Below are 13,205 nucleotides of genomic sequence, written 5' to 3'. Positions count from 1 at the left end.
AAAGACAACCTACAGAATGGGAGAAAATGTGTGCAAACAATGCGACCTACAGGGGATTAATTTCCAAAATACACAAACAGCTCATATAACTCAGTAACAAAAAAAGCAATCAAAAAGTAGGCAGAAGACCTACACAGACATTTCTCCAAAGAAGACATACAGATGGCCAATAGGCACATGAAAAGAGGCTCAGCATCACTAATTATGAGGGCAATGCAAATCAAAACTACCATGAGGTATCACCTCACACTGGTCAGAATGGCCATCATTAAAAAGTCTACAAACAATAAATGCTGGAGAGGGTGTGGAGAGGAGGGAACCCTCCTACACTGTTGGTGGGAATATAAATTGGTGCAACCACTGTGGAAAACAGTAGGGAAGTTTCTTAAAAAACTAAAAATAGAGTTGCCATACGACCCAGCAATCCCACTCCTGGGCAATATATGCAGACAAAACTATAATTCAAAAAGATACGTGCACCCAATGTCCACTGCAGCACTATTCCCAACAGCCAGGACATGGGAGCAACCTAAGTGGCCATCGACAGATGAACGGATGAAGACGATGTGGCGCATACACACAACGGAATACTACTCGGCCATAAAAAAGAATGAAATAATTCTTCATTTGCAGCAACATGGATGGACCTAGAAATTATCACACTAAGTGAAGTAAGTCAGACAGAGACAAATACCATATGATAACACTTATATGTGGAATCTAAAATGTGATACAAATAAACTTATTTACAAAACAGAAATAGACTCACAGACACAGAAAACAAATTTATGGTTACCAAAGGAGAAAGTGGGTAGGGATGGATAAATTAGGAGTTCGGGATTAGCAGATACAAACTACTATATATAAAATAGATAAACAACAAGATTCTACTATATAGCACAGGGAACTATATTCAGTATCTTGTAATAAACCATAATGGAAAAGAATACGGAAAAGAGTATTATAGTATCTTGTAATAAGCCATGATGGAAAATAATATATATATATCACTTTGCTGTACACCAGAAACTAACATATCACAAATCAACTATACTTCAATTAAAGAAAACTCACAGGAGAATATTGACAACATGAAAAGAATTTGCAGCATGTTAACTGAAGACATCAAACTGTGAAACCGAATGTATGCTCAGAACCCACTTTTTAAAATAAATGATATACATACACATGTGCTGGAAAAAAAAGAGACAACTGGCTAAAGTCATAGACACTTCTCATGAAAGAGGACACACAGATGACACATTAGCCATGAAAGATGTCCACCACCTTTAGCCATCTAGGAAATGCAAATTACTACAAACAGATGCACTACAGACCTATCAGAATGGCTGAAACGAAAAACAACAACACACCAAACGCTGGCAAGCGTAGGGGAGAAGGACCGCTTCCAGAAACAGAGACCCGGGCAGTTACCGACTGTCAGAGGGGCGGGAGAGAGGAGGTGGGGGGCTACGAAAGGGCAGCCCCAGGGGCTTCCTGCAAAGGGTCCACCGCGTCTCTCAGTATTATCTTTCTTAATACCAGCTGTAATAAGATATAACTCATACACTATAAAATTCACCCATTTCAAGGGTACTTCACTCCTTTCTATGGTCAAACAATACTCCATCATAGGGATGGACCACTTCTGTTTATCCATCCATTCTGTACTATTCACAGCAGCACATGAATCTATAATTATCTCAAAATACAAAGTTAAAAAAAAAAAGCAAAGGAAGAGATATGGGAACATATGTATATGTATACCTGATTCACTTTGTTATAAAGCAGAAACTAACACACCATTGTAAAGCAATTATACCCCAATAAAGATGTTAAAAAAAAAAAAAGCAACTGTGTGGTGTATCAACCTAAAATTCCCGAAATCCTCATTTACTTTAACACCCTATACTAATATTAAATTTAATTAACTACCAATGTTTTGATAGATGGATGATTTGTAAGGACAGGATCCAAACACTGGTCGGTAAGCCGAGCTTTAACACACACACTCTGCTTCCTACGCGTGTTCATCAGATTCCATGTCCACGTTCCCGGCCACTTTAACAAGGTGTGAGAGGCACGTGTGTGTGTTGGGGGGATGCTGACAGGTGTGCTCTGGGTTCGCCTGATGTGCTAAGACGTTTACGTAAGACAAGCAGGTCCCTATCGTGTCCCTCCTATCACCTGCAGCCCTCCTGATCAGGGAGAAGTTAGTTACGGGAGTTAAAAGGCACAACTAATAAAATGGGGCTACTAGCAGCGCGGCTCACATCCAAGCACACCGAAGGGTGTGTTTCCTTATCACGGGGAAAAGAGGCATTCTGCCCTAAAGTGAAATGTCTGGTTGCCCCAGCACGTGAAAGCGGATGGGGAAGATAAAAACTAGGATGGACACAGGGAACACTGTGGGAGGTTCACAGAGAGGAATCTTTATTTCCTTGGGTTTATAATACCTGGACATGACGAGTCTGAAAAGAAGCCGTGAAACGTTAAAATTGGGGCAAAATTTGCTTGGTTTTTTTTTTTTTTTTTTTTTTGGTACACGGGGCTCTCACTGTTGTGGCCTCTCCCATTGCGGAGCACAGGCCCCGGATGATGCGCAGGCTCAGCGGCCATGGCTCATGGGCCCAGCCGCTCCGCGGCATGTGGGACCCTCCCGGGCCGGGGCACGAACCCGCGTCCCCTGCATCGGCAGGCGGACTCTCAACCACTGCGCCACCAGGGAAGCCCTTTGCTTGGTTTTGATGGGCTTATTCAGAAGACAATTTTTTTAAGGTGCTTATGGCTCCTTTACTGCCAAGCATTATATTTTGTAAAAGAAGAACCTGGTGTTGTGTGAAAACGGTGACCGGTGCTGGTGTGTCGCGTCTGCATCACCGCGGGATGAGGAGACCTGGGTGCTTCACCACCACCCCGACCGCTCTTCCGATCGCCCCAGGGTAACCTTCAGTATTTTGCACTAGTCACATCCTTGGTATTTTTTTTTAACTAACATTCTTCTCTCCCCAAGCAGTTAAGGTTCCTTAGAAAGGCGTTACTGATTTCTAAGATTACTTTGTTAAACGTGTCGTCCCTTGGATTGATAGCCAGCCAGGCTGAAACCATTCAGTGTTCCACTTGATCAAATACCCACATCTCTTCTGACAACGACACCGATTTCATCTTCCCCAAATCACACCCTGAAATAAAGAAAGTCGGACTCTACATCTGACTGTTCTCTGTAGTTTCCCAGAGTCAATCATAAATGACTGTTTTCAGCTGATGAATTGGGGAATGCTGGATTTGATGTCCTGCAATTCTCAACTCCACGGGAAGAACTGCCCAGGAAGAGGCGTCAAGTCCAGAGCCAGCCTTCCCGGGCTCAGCTTGGCCCATCCAGTGCCGTCCGTGGGAACAGAATCCTCACGTGTTCCCTTCCAGGAGCTCCACGCTGGCCTCCACCCTCACCGTCCATTTATGCTCTTAACTCTGGGAAACAGCAAGCAAACCCTCATGCTACGGTTCTGCCCGATGCCCCTGCAGGATGTCCCTGCCTCCAGGCTGGCGCTGCTCGCTGCCCTGTGAAAGAAGCCGATCCCACCTGGTCATCCACAGGCGGCTTCTGCTCCCTGGAAGCTGCAGGCCAGAAGGGGGCTGTCCACAAAGAGGGACGTACTTGCCCACGTGCTCATCTCCCGAGGAGGCGCCCTGCGTGGGCTCGCCCTTAGACGGCTCCTACCCGACTACGGCAGGGGGCCAGGTCTCCAGATGTCTTTAGGTCCACGAAGTGATGGGCTGCTGCCCAAGGTCCATGCTGACCGCAATGACCAAGACCTAACTGTGGGGCTGGTCTTGGAATATTGGTGAAGAAAACCCTCCTCTTCCATCCCAATGCAGCTCGAGCCCTCCAGGCAGCAGATTCACTTCTGCAAACTACACAAAACGTTCTGTACACTGTGTGCCTTCTCCCCAAGGCCTCAGAATTCAGAAACAAATACTTTTCCGGAGTCTCTTTCCCTTTCATGGCAATGTAGCCATCTGCAGCAGTTCCATGGGAATCTGGTCTCTTTTATTCCCTGACGGAGCTGGACAAGCTGAGCCTGAAGCCGGGGCCACCGCTGGCAACACGCATGGGCTCCCAGGCTCTGGGGGGAGACCGGGAAGAGCAAAACCCCCCTCTGCAGTGAGCGAGCTTCTTGAAAACGGACCTGAGCCCCCCTGTGAAATGCAGAGAAACTGACCAGCTCTAGCAGCTCCCCCGTGCCGCACAGCTCCGGTGCTGTCCTCCACAGGGTGCCCTCTTCCCATGGCGTGTGATGAATCAGAACACAAAACCCGCTTCTAAAAACTATACTTGGAAATTATGATCACAGAGGGATGCTGAACGATTATCAAAAACTTGGAAATACGGTAAAGGGTGACTGTGCCCTTTCCATGTCACAGGAGGGACTGGCCACCGAGGCCACCAGGACTGTTTCATTCTCCAGGGGACTGCAGGAACCTCTGCTCGGTTTGCTCTCTGATATTGATTATGTCCCAGACGCTGTGACCTGCTAACTCTTAAACAAGGCTGTGCCCAGAAGAGATGCAAGTGATGATTTCTGCCCAGGAGCAAAGAGCATTGCCCAAGGGGGCTGGTGCTCCTGCCTGGGGGACACCCAGCAATTGTGTAACTAACTGAACAGTCTGAGTGCCATGTTCTTTCTTCAGTGGCTATAAATACACTCAGTTCCTCAAATGCTCTGATCGAGCTTTCCTGCTCAGACCATGAAATATTACTCAGCCTTAAAAAGGAAGGGAATTCTGACATGGGGTACGACAAGGATGACCTGGAGAACGTCGTGTCCAGTGAAATAAGCCGGTCTCCAGAAGACAAATCCTGTGGCATTCCACCCACGGGAGGACCTAGAGAAGTCAGCTTCATGGAGATAGCGGGGGCCAGGGGCTGGAGAAGAGGAGGGGCAGTGCGAGTTTTGTGGGGACAGAGCTTCAGTTTGAGAAGATGGGAAAATTCTGGAGACGGTGATGGTTGCACAACGATATGAATATACTTAAAGCCACACTGAACTATACACTTAAAAATGGTTCAGATGGGGGCTTCCCTGGTGGCACAGTGCTTAAGAGCCCGCCTGCCAATGCAGGGGACACAGGTTTGAGCCCTGGTCCGGGAAGATCCCACATGCTGCGGAGCAGCTAAGCCCGTGCGCCACAACTACTGAGCCTGCGCTCTAGAGCCCACGAGCCACAACTACTGAAGCCTGAGAGCCACAACCAGTGAAGCCCACACGCCTAGAGCCCGCGCTCCGCAACAAGAGAAGCCACCGCAATGAGAAGCACGCGCACCGTGACGAAGAGTAGCCCCCGCTCGCTGCAACCGGAGAAAGCCCGGGCACAGCAACGAAGACCCAACGCAGCCAAAAATAAATTAAGAAAAAAAATACATCAAACTGTGCGCTTGAGATCTTTGCCCTTTTCTGTAGGCTACACGGCCAAGTGTGCTTAAGATATCCACTTACACGGTAATAAAAGGTAGGCGGAAGCAGTGTGAGAACTGAACAATGAATTTAAGTATTAGTTTGTACTTCGTTACACAAAGGTGTGCTTTTTATTTATTTATTTATTTATTTATTTTGTTGTTGTTGTTGTTGCGGTACGCGGGCCTCTCACTGCTGTGGCCTCTCCCGTTGCGGAGCACAGGCTCCGGACGCGCAGGCTCAGCGGCCATGGCTCACGGGCCCAGCCGCTCCGCGGCATGTGGGATCTTCCCGGACCGGGGCACGAACCCGTGTCCCCTGCATCGGCAGGTGGACTCTCAACCACTGCGCCACCAGGGGAGCCCTATTAATAGTTTTTTGATCATAAAATTTTCAGAGCTGCATATAAAAAAATCCAGGCACAAGTTTTTAAAAATACAGTGTCGAGGGCATAGGGGGCAATGCCTACCCACAGACACTGTGTCCACAGGCCCAAGGCCCAGGCATGTGCCCCACCCTGTGGTGGGGCAGCCCGGGTCTCCCCAGGACCCTCCCTCCCCTAAGCCCTGAATCCAGAAAAGCTCAGGTCCTTTGACCTCAGAATCCAGTTTCCTGGAGAAGAGCAGACATGTGTGTGGGGCGGGGCAGGGCGGGGGAGGGGAGGCTCCCTAAATAACCCCAGAGCTGGTTTCAATGGCCTAAATTCCCAGGTCCTGTGTCCTCTTTTAATTCAAGTTCAGAATAAACGCCATTACCCCATTTCACAGATTGGGGAACTGAGGCTCTGGGTGGGGCAGGAACTTCCTCACTGGCCTGAGAACTGCAGCCTGGATCTTGAGAGTAGACATGAGACCTCTTCACCCACAGACAGGACTCGGGACAAAATGCTCCTGGGCCCAAAGCAGACACCAGAGAGAGGAGGACGAAGGCCCTGGCGTTGGCCACAAGGGCTGAGCAAAGCCCAGAGGGAAAAGCCACCACGGCGGGTGGGGCAGGTGGGGTCACGGGTCCCCAGGGCCACAGCAGTCCCCTGCCTGGTCTCCTCTGCCTCATCCGGGGCCCCTGCGAGCGTCAGGGGAGCTGCAGGGGAGGCTGGGGGTGAGCGCTCGTGAGAACCACCTGCCCGGGAGGCCTGGAGAGCCGGGTGCCACCCTCGCCAGCAGCAGGCACTGTCACTGCACACTGCAGCCGCCGTTGCACCCCTGCGATTCCCCAACGGTTCCCCTGGGAGCACCGAAGGTAAATACGTTAATTCGACTTCAATCATGGCTTTTTAAAACAAAGTGCACACTACACTAATTTAGGGCACAACCGGAAAACTACTCATGCGTGTGTCTGAGCCTCCCGTCCCGGGCGAGGGGGACCCCGAACGTGAGGGGGCCAAGGGGGCAGGGGGCCCAGAGGGAGGCCCACCCGCCAGATCCCCAAAGGCGAGCCGCAGCGGGGGCCTGAGCCTTGGTGGCATCAGCCGGGGTGCCGCCCCTCAGCTTCCAGGCAGAGGACGCTCCCTACCAGCAAGAGGCCCGACGGCCAGGGCCGGGCAGGTGGAGCAGGGTCTGCAGACCCCGGGCTGCCCAGGACCCCTGGGAGGGCCCAGCTCCCTGGTTCCTCAGCCCGTGACCACATCAAGGCACAGCCTGGAAGCGGGACCCGGCCCGTGGCCTGCGGGACCCCAGGCCCGCCCACCTCACCTCCGTCTCCAGCCTTGTGGGCTCCACAGCGGCCCGCAGGTCAGCCCACCGAGTGGGGTCTTAGACAGTGTTGTTAAGGTCACGGTCAGTGCAGAAGTGGCCCGGCCCAGACTGCACGGAATCGGCTGACAAAGGACACGGGTGCCCTTGCTCGTCGTAGTTTTCAGGGGGTGGCGCAGGTGGGGGCTCTCCTCTCCAAGCACCCGGGAGGGGGTACCCTCCAATACCCCAAAGCAGAAAGGGCCCGGGGAGAGGACGCCAGCCAGACGCCTGAGCCAGGAGGCCCGTGGGCGGCACAGACTCTCCAGCATCCCCGGGGTCCGCCAAGCACCCTACGCACCTGGGGTGTCACATGTTTCCAGACGGTGCACTTTGGGGTGAGGGGGCTGGAAGGCAGTGAGAGAAACAGACCAGTTCCCAGCACTAGTGTTAAGAGGACTTTAAGGATAAGTAACCACACCTGTGCTGTTCATCACCATGACGACAGCACTTCCGGGCCCTCCCGGCACCGGAGGTCCCACTGGTCCCTCTCCGTCACAAGCAGCTGTGACTGTGGCCCCAGGAAGGCCCCGTCTCCACATGGGCCTGGGCAGGAGCCAGTGCCCTGCTTCTCCAGCTGCATGGGGGCAGCGGGGCCGGCCTGGGGGCCAGCAGCCCCTCCAGGAGGCACGGGGACGAAGGGAGGTGCTGGAAGAGGCTGACCTAGAAACACTGCAGCCTGGGGTCACGGGTCTCCAATAGTCTCGGGGAAAAGAAACAGTCTGTTCACACGTGTTTGTATGTTCTGGAACCAACGAGGGACACAGGAAAGAGTTCCCTAGAAGAGAGACCAAATCAAACTCAGAACTGGGATGGCCACCTCGGGACCCACCAGGCTCCCAGGCCGCTGGAAACCCAGAGGGAAGGGTGGCCGGGGGGGACACAGGCCGGCCAGCTCCCAAGGGACTACCTTGGCCCACCTCGTTAACCAACGCCCTGCAAGCATCACTCCCCTGGCCGCCCGGACCAGCCGAGGCCAGGGCAACAGGCCAGCATCAGCCCTTGGTCCTGCCCAGGCCGGGCAAGTGCTCCCCCTGCTACAAGCCGTCGGGAAGGCGGTGCCGGGCACCCGCGTCCACTGCGGCTATAACAAATTCCCTCGTGAGGTTTCTTGGAAATCAGTGGCTGCAATGTAATCACAGCTGCCGGGACTTGGAACGAGCCCGCTCGGGGGCTCTGTGCAGTTAAAGTTATTACGAAAGCTCAGTTAAGAAACACTGAGGAAGGGCTTTCCTGGTGGCGCAGTGGTTGAGAATCTGCCTGCCAATGCAGGGGACACGGGTTCGAGCCCTGGTCTGGGAAGATCCCACGTGCCGTGGAGCAACTAGGCCCATGAGCCACGACTACTGTGCCTGCGCGTCTGGAGCCTGTGTTTCCGCAACAAGAGAGGCCGCGACAGTGAGAGGCCCACGCACCGCGATTTAGAGTGGCCCCCGCTCGCCGCAATTGGAGAAAGCCCTCGCACAGAAACGAAGACCCAACACAGTCAAAAATAAATAAATAAAAATTTAAAAAAAAGAAACACTGAGGAAGAACTGAAACCTTCAGGAATACCCGAGAGCCAGGGGAGGGGCGACCCCTCACCCCCACCTCACCCAGGACGAGGACACGCTGCCCCTTCCTGCTGGTCCCTCGTGTGGCCATCCTCACCCAGGGTCAGTCTGTCCTGACCCAGCTCCGTCCACCCGGATGCACCTGGCCCAGGTAGCCGCTGCCACCCGGGGGCTCCGGCTGTCTTTGCCCCACCACAGCCCACCAGGGCAGCACCCTGGAACCCCAAGAAACCCACAAGTGGGCACAGCTATCACCACCCCCGGCTCTGCTCTGTGACTCACCCCTCAGGCCCTTGTTTCCTCACATGACATGAGCGGCACAAGACGCTCTCCAAGACGCTCGGCCCTGGCGTGGCCTGACGGCAGCTCCGGGCCCGCTCACCATCGAGGCAAGACCATGACCGCCTGGGGTTCCCTGCAGAGGGCGGGGCCGGGGGCGTCTGATGAAAGGGAGCAGCCGGCGGGGCCATCCCCAGCCTCCATCTTGTGGCCTTGTGTGCGTGGCTAGACCTGCCTTCTCCCCGGTGCCCGTGGGGTGCACTCACCCAAAAGGCACGGGGCAGGGCCCTCGGAGTCACGCCGAGCGACACATAGAGGAGCCAAGCTGAGGCCTCGTGGGTGCTGCGGAGCAAGGCCCCCAGGCAGTGCCTCCCCTTCTGGCACAAAACCCCACTCCCGGAGCCCCTGCCCACACGCCTAGAGACAGGCCAGCGGGTGGAGGGGTCCCGGACCGCTACGCCCAACGCCCGTCAGCGGCCAGCCGGCCAACGCAGAGCCCTGGTCCCACCATCCTCGTGCAGGTGAGGCTGGCTCGCAGGCAGAGCGGTCCCACCGGCCACTCCCAACCTGCAGGTGCTTCCTCCTGTCCTTCTCCCCGCAAGGAAAAACAGACACGTTTGCCAGAAGCAGCCGATCTGATCTTGCTAACTGTACCCTCACATACGGACCACTTCTGACCAGGGTTTCATGCCGACTGCCTCGACCCTGTCCAACCCCGGAGCCAGAGGGCTGATCCTGTGAGTTCTGAGGCTGCGAAACTCCTACCACTCCTAACTCCTACTGCATGAGACATGCACGCTGACATGGAAGTCATCGGACCAAACCCCCCCCACGCCCTCTTTCCCATGGAGAACTCCATGCGGGCAAACAGCCTTTCTGGCGCTGGGCTGGACACCTCACAACCCTCTGAGCTGCAGAAGTGGGGCCATCCCACCAGACAGGAGGCCTGGGCGCTCCAGCCATCCCCAAGAGAGCGGAGCCAGTGGCCAAACAGCCCGGCTGGGCGTTCTAGAGGACCTGCACAGGAGGTCAGAGGGCGGGGGGCCCAGCCTGAGATCAGGAGACACGGGGACAGTACGGCAGCTCCTTCCAAGACTGGGGAGGGGGCAGCAGCCATGGAGAAAAGGGAACAGGGGCAGGTAGACACTTCGGCCTTCACGCCTCCGCTGGGGTGAATAGGGTTCCCCAAATCCATGTCCACCTGGAACCTCAGAATGTGACCATAAGTAAACCAAGTTCTCTGCAGGAGCAATCAGTTAAGATGAGGTCTTAGAGGATTTCGGGTGGGCCCTGAAGCCAACGACTGGTGCCCTAAGAAGAGGGAAACCTGGACACGGGAGAAGCCGCGCGGCCAGGGGCTGGGAGAGGCGGGAGGGAGCTCGGCCCTGCGATGCCTCGACGGGGGGCTCTGGCCTCGGGACGGGGGAGCGTACACCTCTGCTGGTTCAGTCGGCCCAGTTGGCAGGGCTGTGTCTCAGAGTCCTAGGAAACTCACAACCCCCGGCCCGCTGACGCCGACCTTGTCCCGGGATCTGAGGGAACAGGGACCTGCTGGTTTCGGACAGACCTGATCAGACTCAGACAACACCTGCCAAGTACCAGGATGGCCCCGGTGCGGCCCCAGGTCAGGAGGACACACGGGAAACGGTGCTAGGGAAGCCACTTCTCCCCACCCCCGCTCCTCCCCAGGGCTCATCGTGGGCAGGAGGGGGCCAGGCTTGGGTACACCTCCTACTTCATCCTCGCAGAGCCCCACAGCCCAGAGGAAGAGTGGGCCGGGGGCCAGGGGCTGTGACAGCAGCAGCCCAGAGGCCAGCTCAGAGCTTCTCCACGGGGGACACTGGAGGGACGTGGCCACTGACAGCCAGGACGGGACCCGCCTTTCTGGGAGCAGCCGGTGCTGATGAGACCTGACACCTCTCACCACTCAAGAGCCTCCCGTTCCAGGGCCAAACACCCAACTCCCCCCCCCCCAGGGTCCTGTGCAGCCCACCGCTCACCCCTGCCCCGCACCCCGTATCCTGCCCTGCTCCCACACACAACCCTGGCCGCGACCCCCATGCTCGGGTTGCTTTAGAAACACACACACCAGACAAATTCCCCCAAGTGACTGGACAAAATCCCCACGGGCCACCTCCAGCCGGCAGGACAGGGGCACGGCCGCAGCACCGCTGTCCGAGACGCGCCCAGACCGGGGGCCTTCTGCAAAACTGGCCCGGGCTCTGGGGGCAAGGTCACGAGAGCCAGGGAAAGACCTCAGATCCTGCAGAGGCTGAAAAAGCCTAAGAGACACAATAAGACTTGGATAGACACGGGCACATCCGTGTTCACACAGCGCCATTCACAACAGCCAACCGTGGAAACAGCCACGTGTCCTCGGACAGAGGAAGGATTAAACCCAACGGGGTCCATCCACACGGTGGACTAAACTCAGCCTTAAAAAGGAAGGAGATCCTGACACAGGCCACAGCAGGGACGAGCCTCACAGACATCATGCTGACCAAAGGCCAGACGCAGAGGACAAATCCTGTGTGATGCCACCCGTGTGCGGCCCTAGAGGAGTCAAACCCACAGAGACACAAAGTGGACGGCGGGGCCCGGGGCTGGCGGGGGGGAGGGGAGCGAGTGTTTAATGGGGACAGAGTGTCAGTTTGGGAAGATGAAAGAGTCCTGGAGACGGATGTGGTGACGGTTGCACAACAATGTGAATGGACTCGATGCCCCTGAACTGTGTGCTGGAAAGTGGTTAAGATGGTAGGTTTTACGTGCAAGTAACTAGAATTTTTTTTAATTAAAATTTTAAAAGCAGACCTGACAGGTGCCTGGGACAGGAACTCCACAGTGACCCTCTGGCTGTACAGGGCCCAGGCATGGGAGCCATTGGGGCCGTTCGGTGACCGCTGGAGCTGCGGTGAGGCGGGCAGCGGGCAGCCCTCGTTTCAGTGGGTCACCCAGCAATAAGGTCTGGAAGAAGTTCTGTGTTCGGTACGCGCAGTTTCTCTGTAAGTTTAATATTGTGCATCTTTTAACCCTTTCCTCGGGCATCAGAACTAGCGTCCCCAGCTGCCAGCGCTGGGCAGAGGGTAGGGGCACCTCCACCACACTCAGGACCTGTGACAGTGACAGCGGGGCCAGGAGGCTGGAGGAAGCCAAGTCACAGTGCCCCCACCCCGGAGAAGGGCTGCCTAGTCCTGGGTACCGCCCACCCCCTGGGGTCCACCCCAAGTCCTGGCCAGACGTCCTGAAAACCCTCAGAAACGAGTCTCTGAACGTGGCGGGGACCCCCCTTCTGAGCTGGAGCACTGAGCAGCAAATCACGTCGCCTGTCCTCCCAGGAGAGAAGCCCCATGATGCCAGGCAGCGGGGGGGGGGGGGGGGGGGGCGGGGGACAGAGGAGCCCCCCAAGCAGAGCTGGGGGCCAACTCCCAAGGAGGCCTGCTGGGGGGACTTCCCACTTTCCCTGGGTTACTGAGAATGTGAAGAAAGGCCCAGCGCAAAACTGCACGGCAGCCTCCCAGGCCCTCAGGCCCTCGCCCGGCCGGGCGGTCACCTGCACTGGGGCCACACTGGGGCCGCTGGGCTGGCAGAGCCGCGCGGGAAGAGGAGTGAGGGGCACCCGAGGACCCAGCTCCTCCTCCAGGAGAGACCCCGAGGCCCATGCCATGAGCCCCCTGCCAACGTGCCCCCTCTCAGCCCCGCCACAGCTGCCTGAGGTCTCGGTCCGGGAATGGCAGGGCCCCCGAGGTCTAAAGGCACAACGCCTGGGTGCCCCGCCTCACCGCCTGGACGCCGTGGCCTCCTCCAGACCCGTCCTGGGCGCCCACCTCCTCCCGAGGCATCTCCGCTCTTACTTTCTCTTTGCCTCCATTTCTTGGCCATTTCTTCTCACGTCATGCCCTTATTTTTCTTCTGCGGGACGGAAGAGACACGGGGAGGAAGGACCTGGAGGGCCGCGGTGGCCCCAGTCTGCGCTGCAGTGTGGGGTCCAGCCCCAAGGACTCCGCTGAGACCCACCTCCCTCTCCTTTCCAGGCTGCTTCCCGGGACAAGGATGGGCCGCTAAACTGGGTTATGACAATTAACACAAATTCTGCCTCCTGTCCCCAAACTTATGTAACCGCAGACACTCTTGTCTCAGGAAAATCCTCCTCTGTCGGTGGCCCCATTTCCCGCCCTCGACCCCGGCTT

General features: G+C 55.9%; 1 long non-coding RNA gene across 1 annotated transcript in view; it reads right to left on the bottom strand.

Moving 5' to 3' along the window:
• Positions 1 to 13,205, bottom strand: part of LOC309963605 — a 34,246-nt gene that overhangs the window by 14,047 nt on the left and 6,994 nt on the right. Inside the window, exon 2 of the long non-coding RNA XR_014326298.1 lies at positions 7,850 to 7,964. This is a non-coding gene — a long non-coding RNA (uncharacterized lncRNA). The remainder of the gene's footprint in view (positions 1 to 7,849; positions 7,965 to 13,205) is intronic.

The sequence above is a fragment of the Leucopleurus acutus genome, assembly GCF_964270905.1.
Source record: "Leucopleurus acutus genome assembly, chromosome: 7".
NCBI lineage: Eukaryota > Metazoa > Chordata > Mammalia > Artiodactyla > Delphinidae > Leucopleurus > Leucopleurus acutus.
Note: the sequence above shows the minus strand (reverse complement) of the source record. Positions and strands in the feature narration are given on the sequence as shown.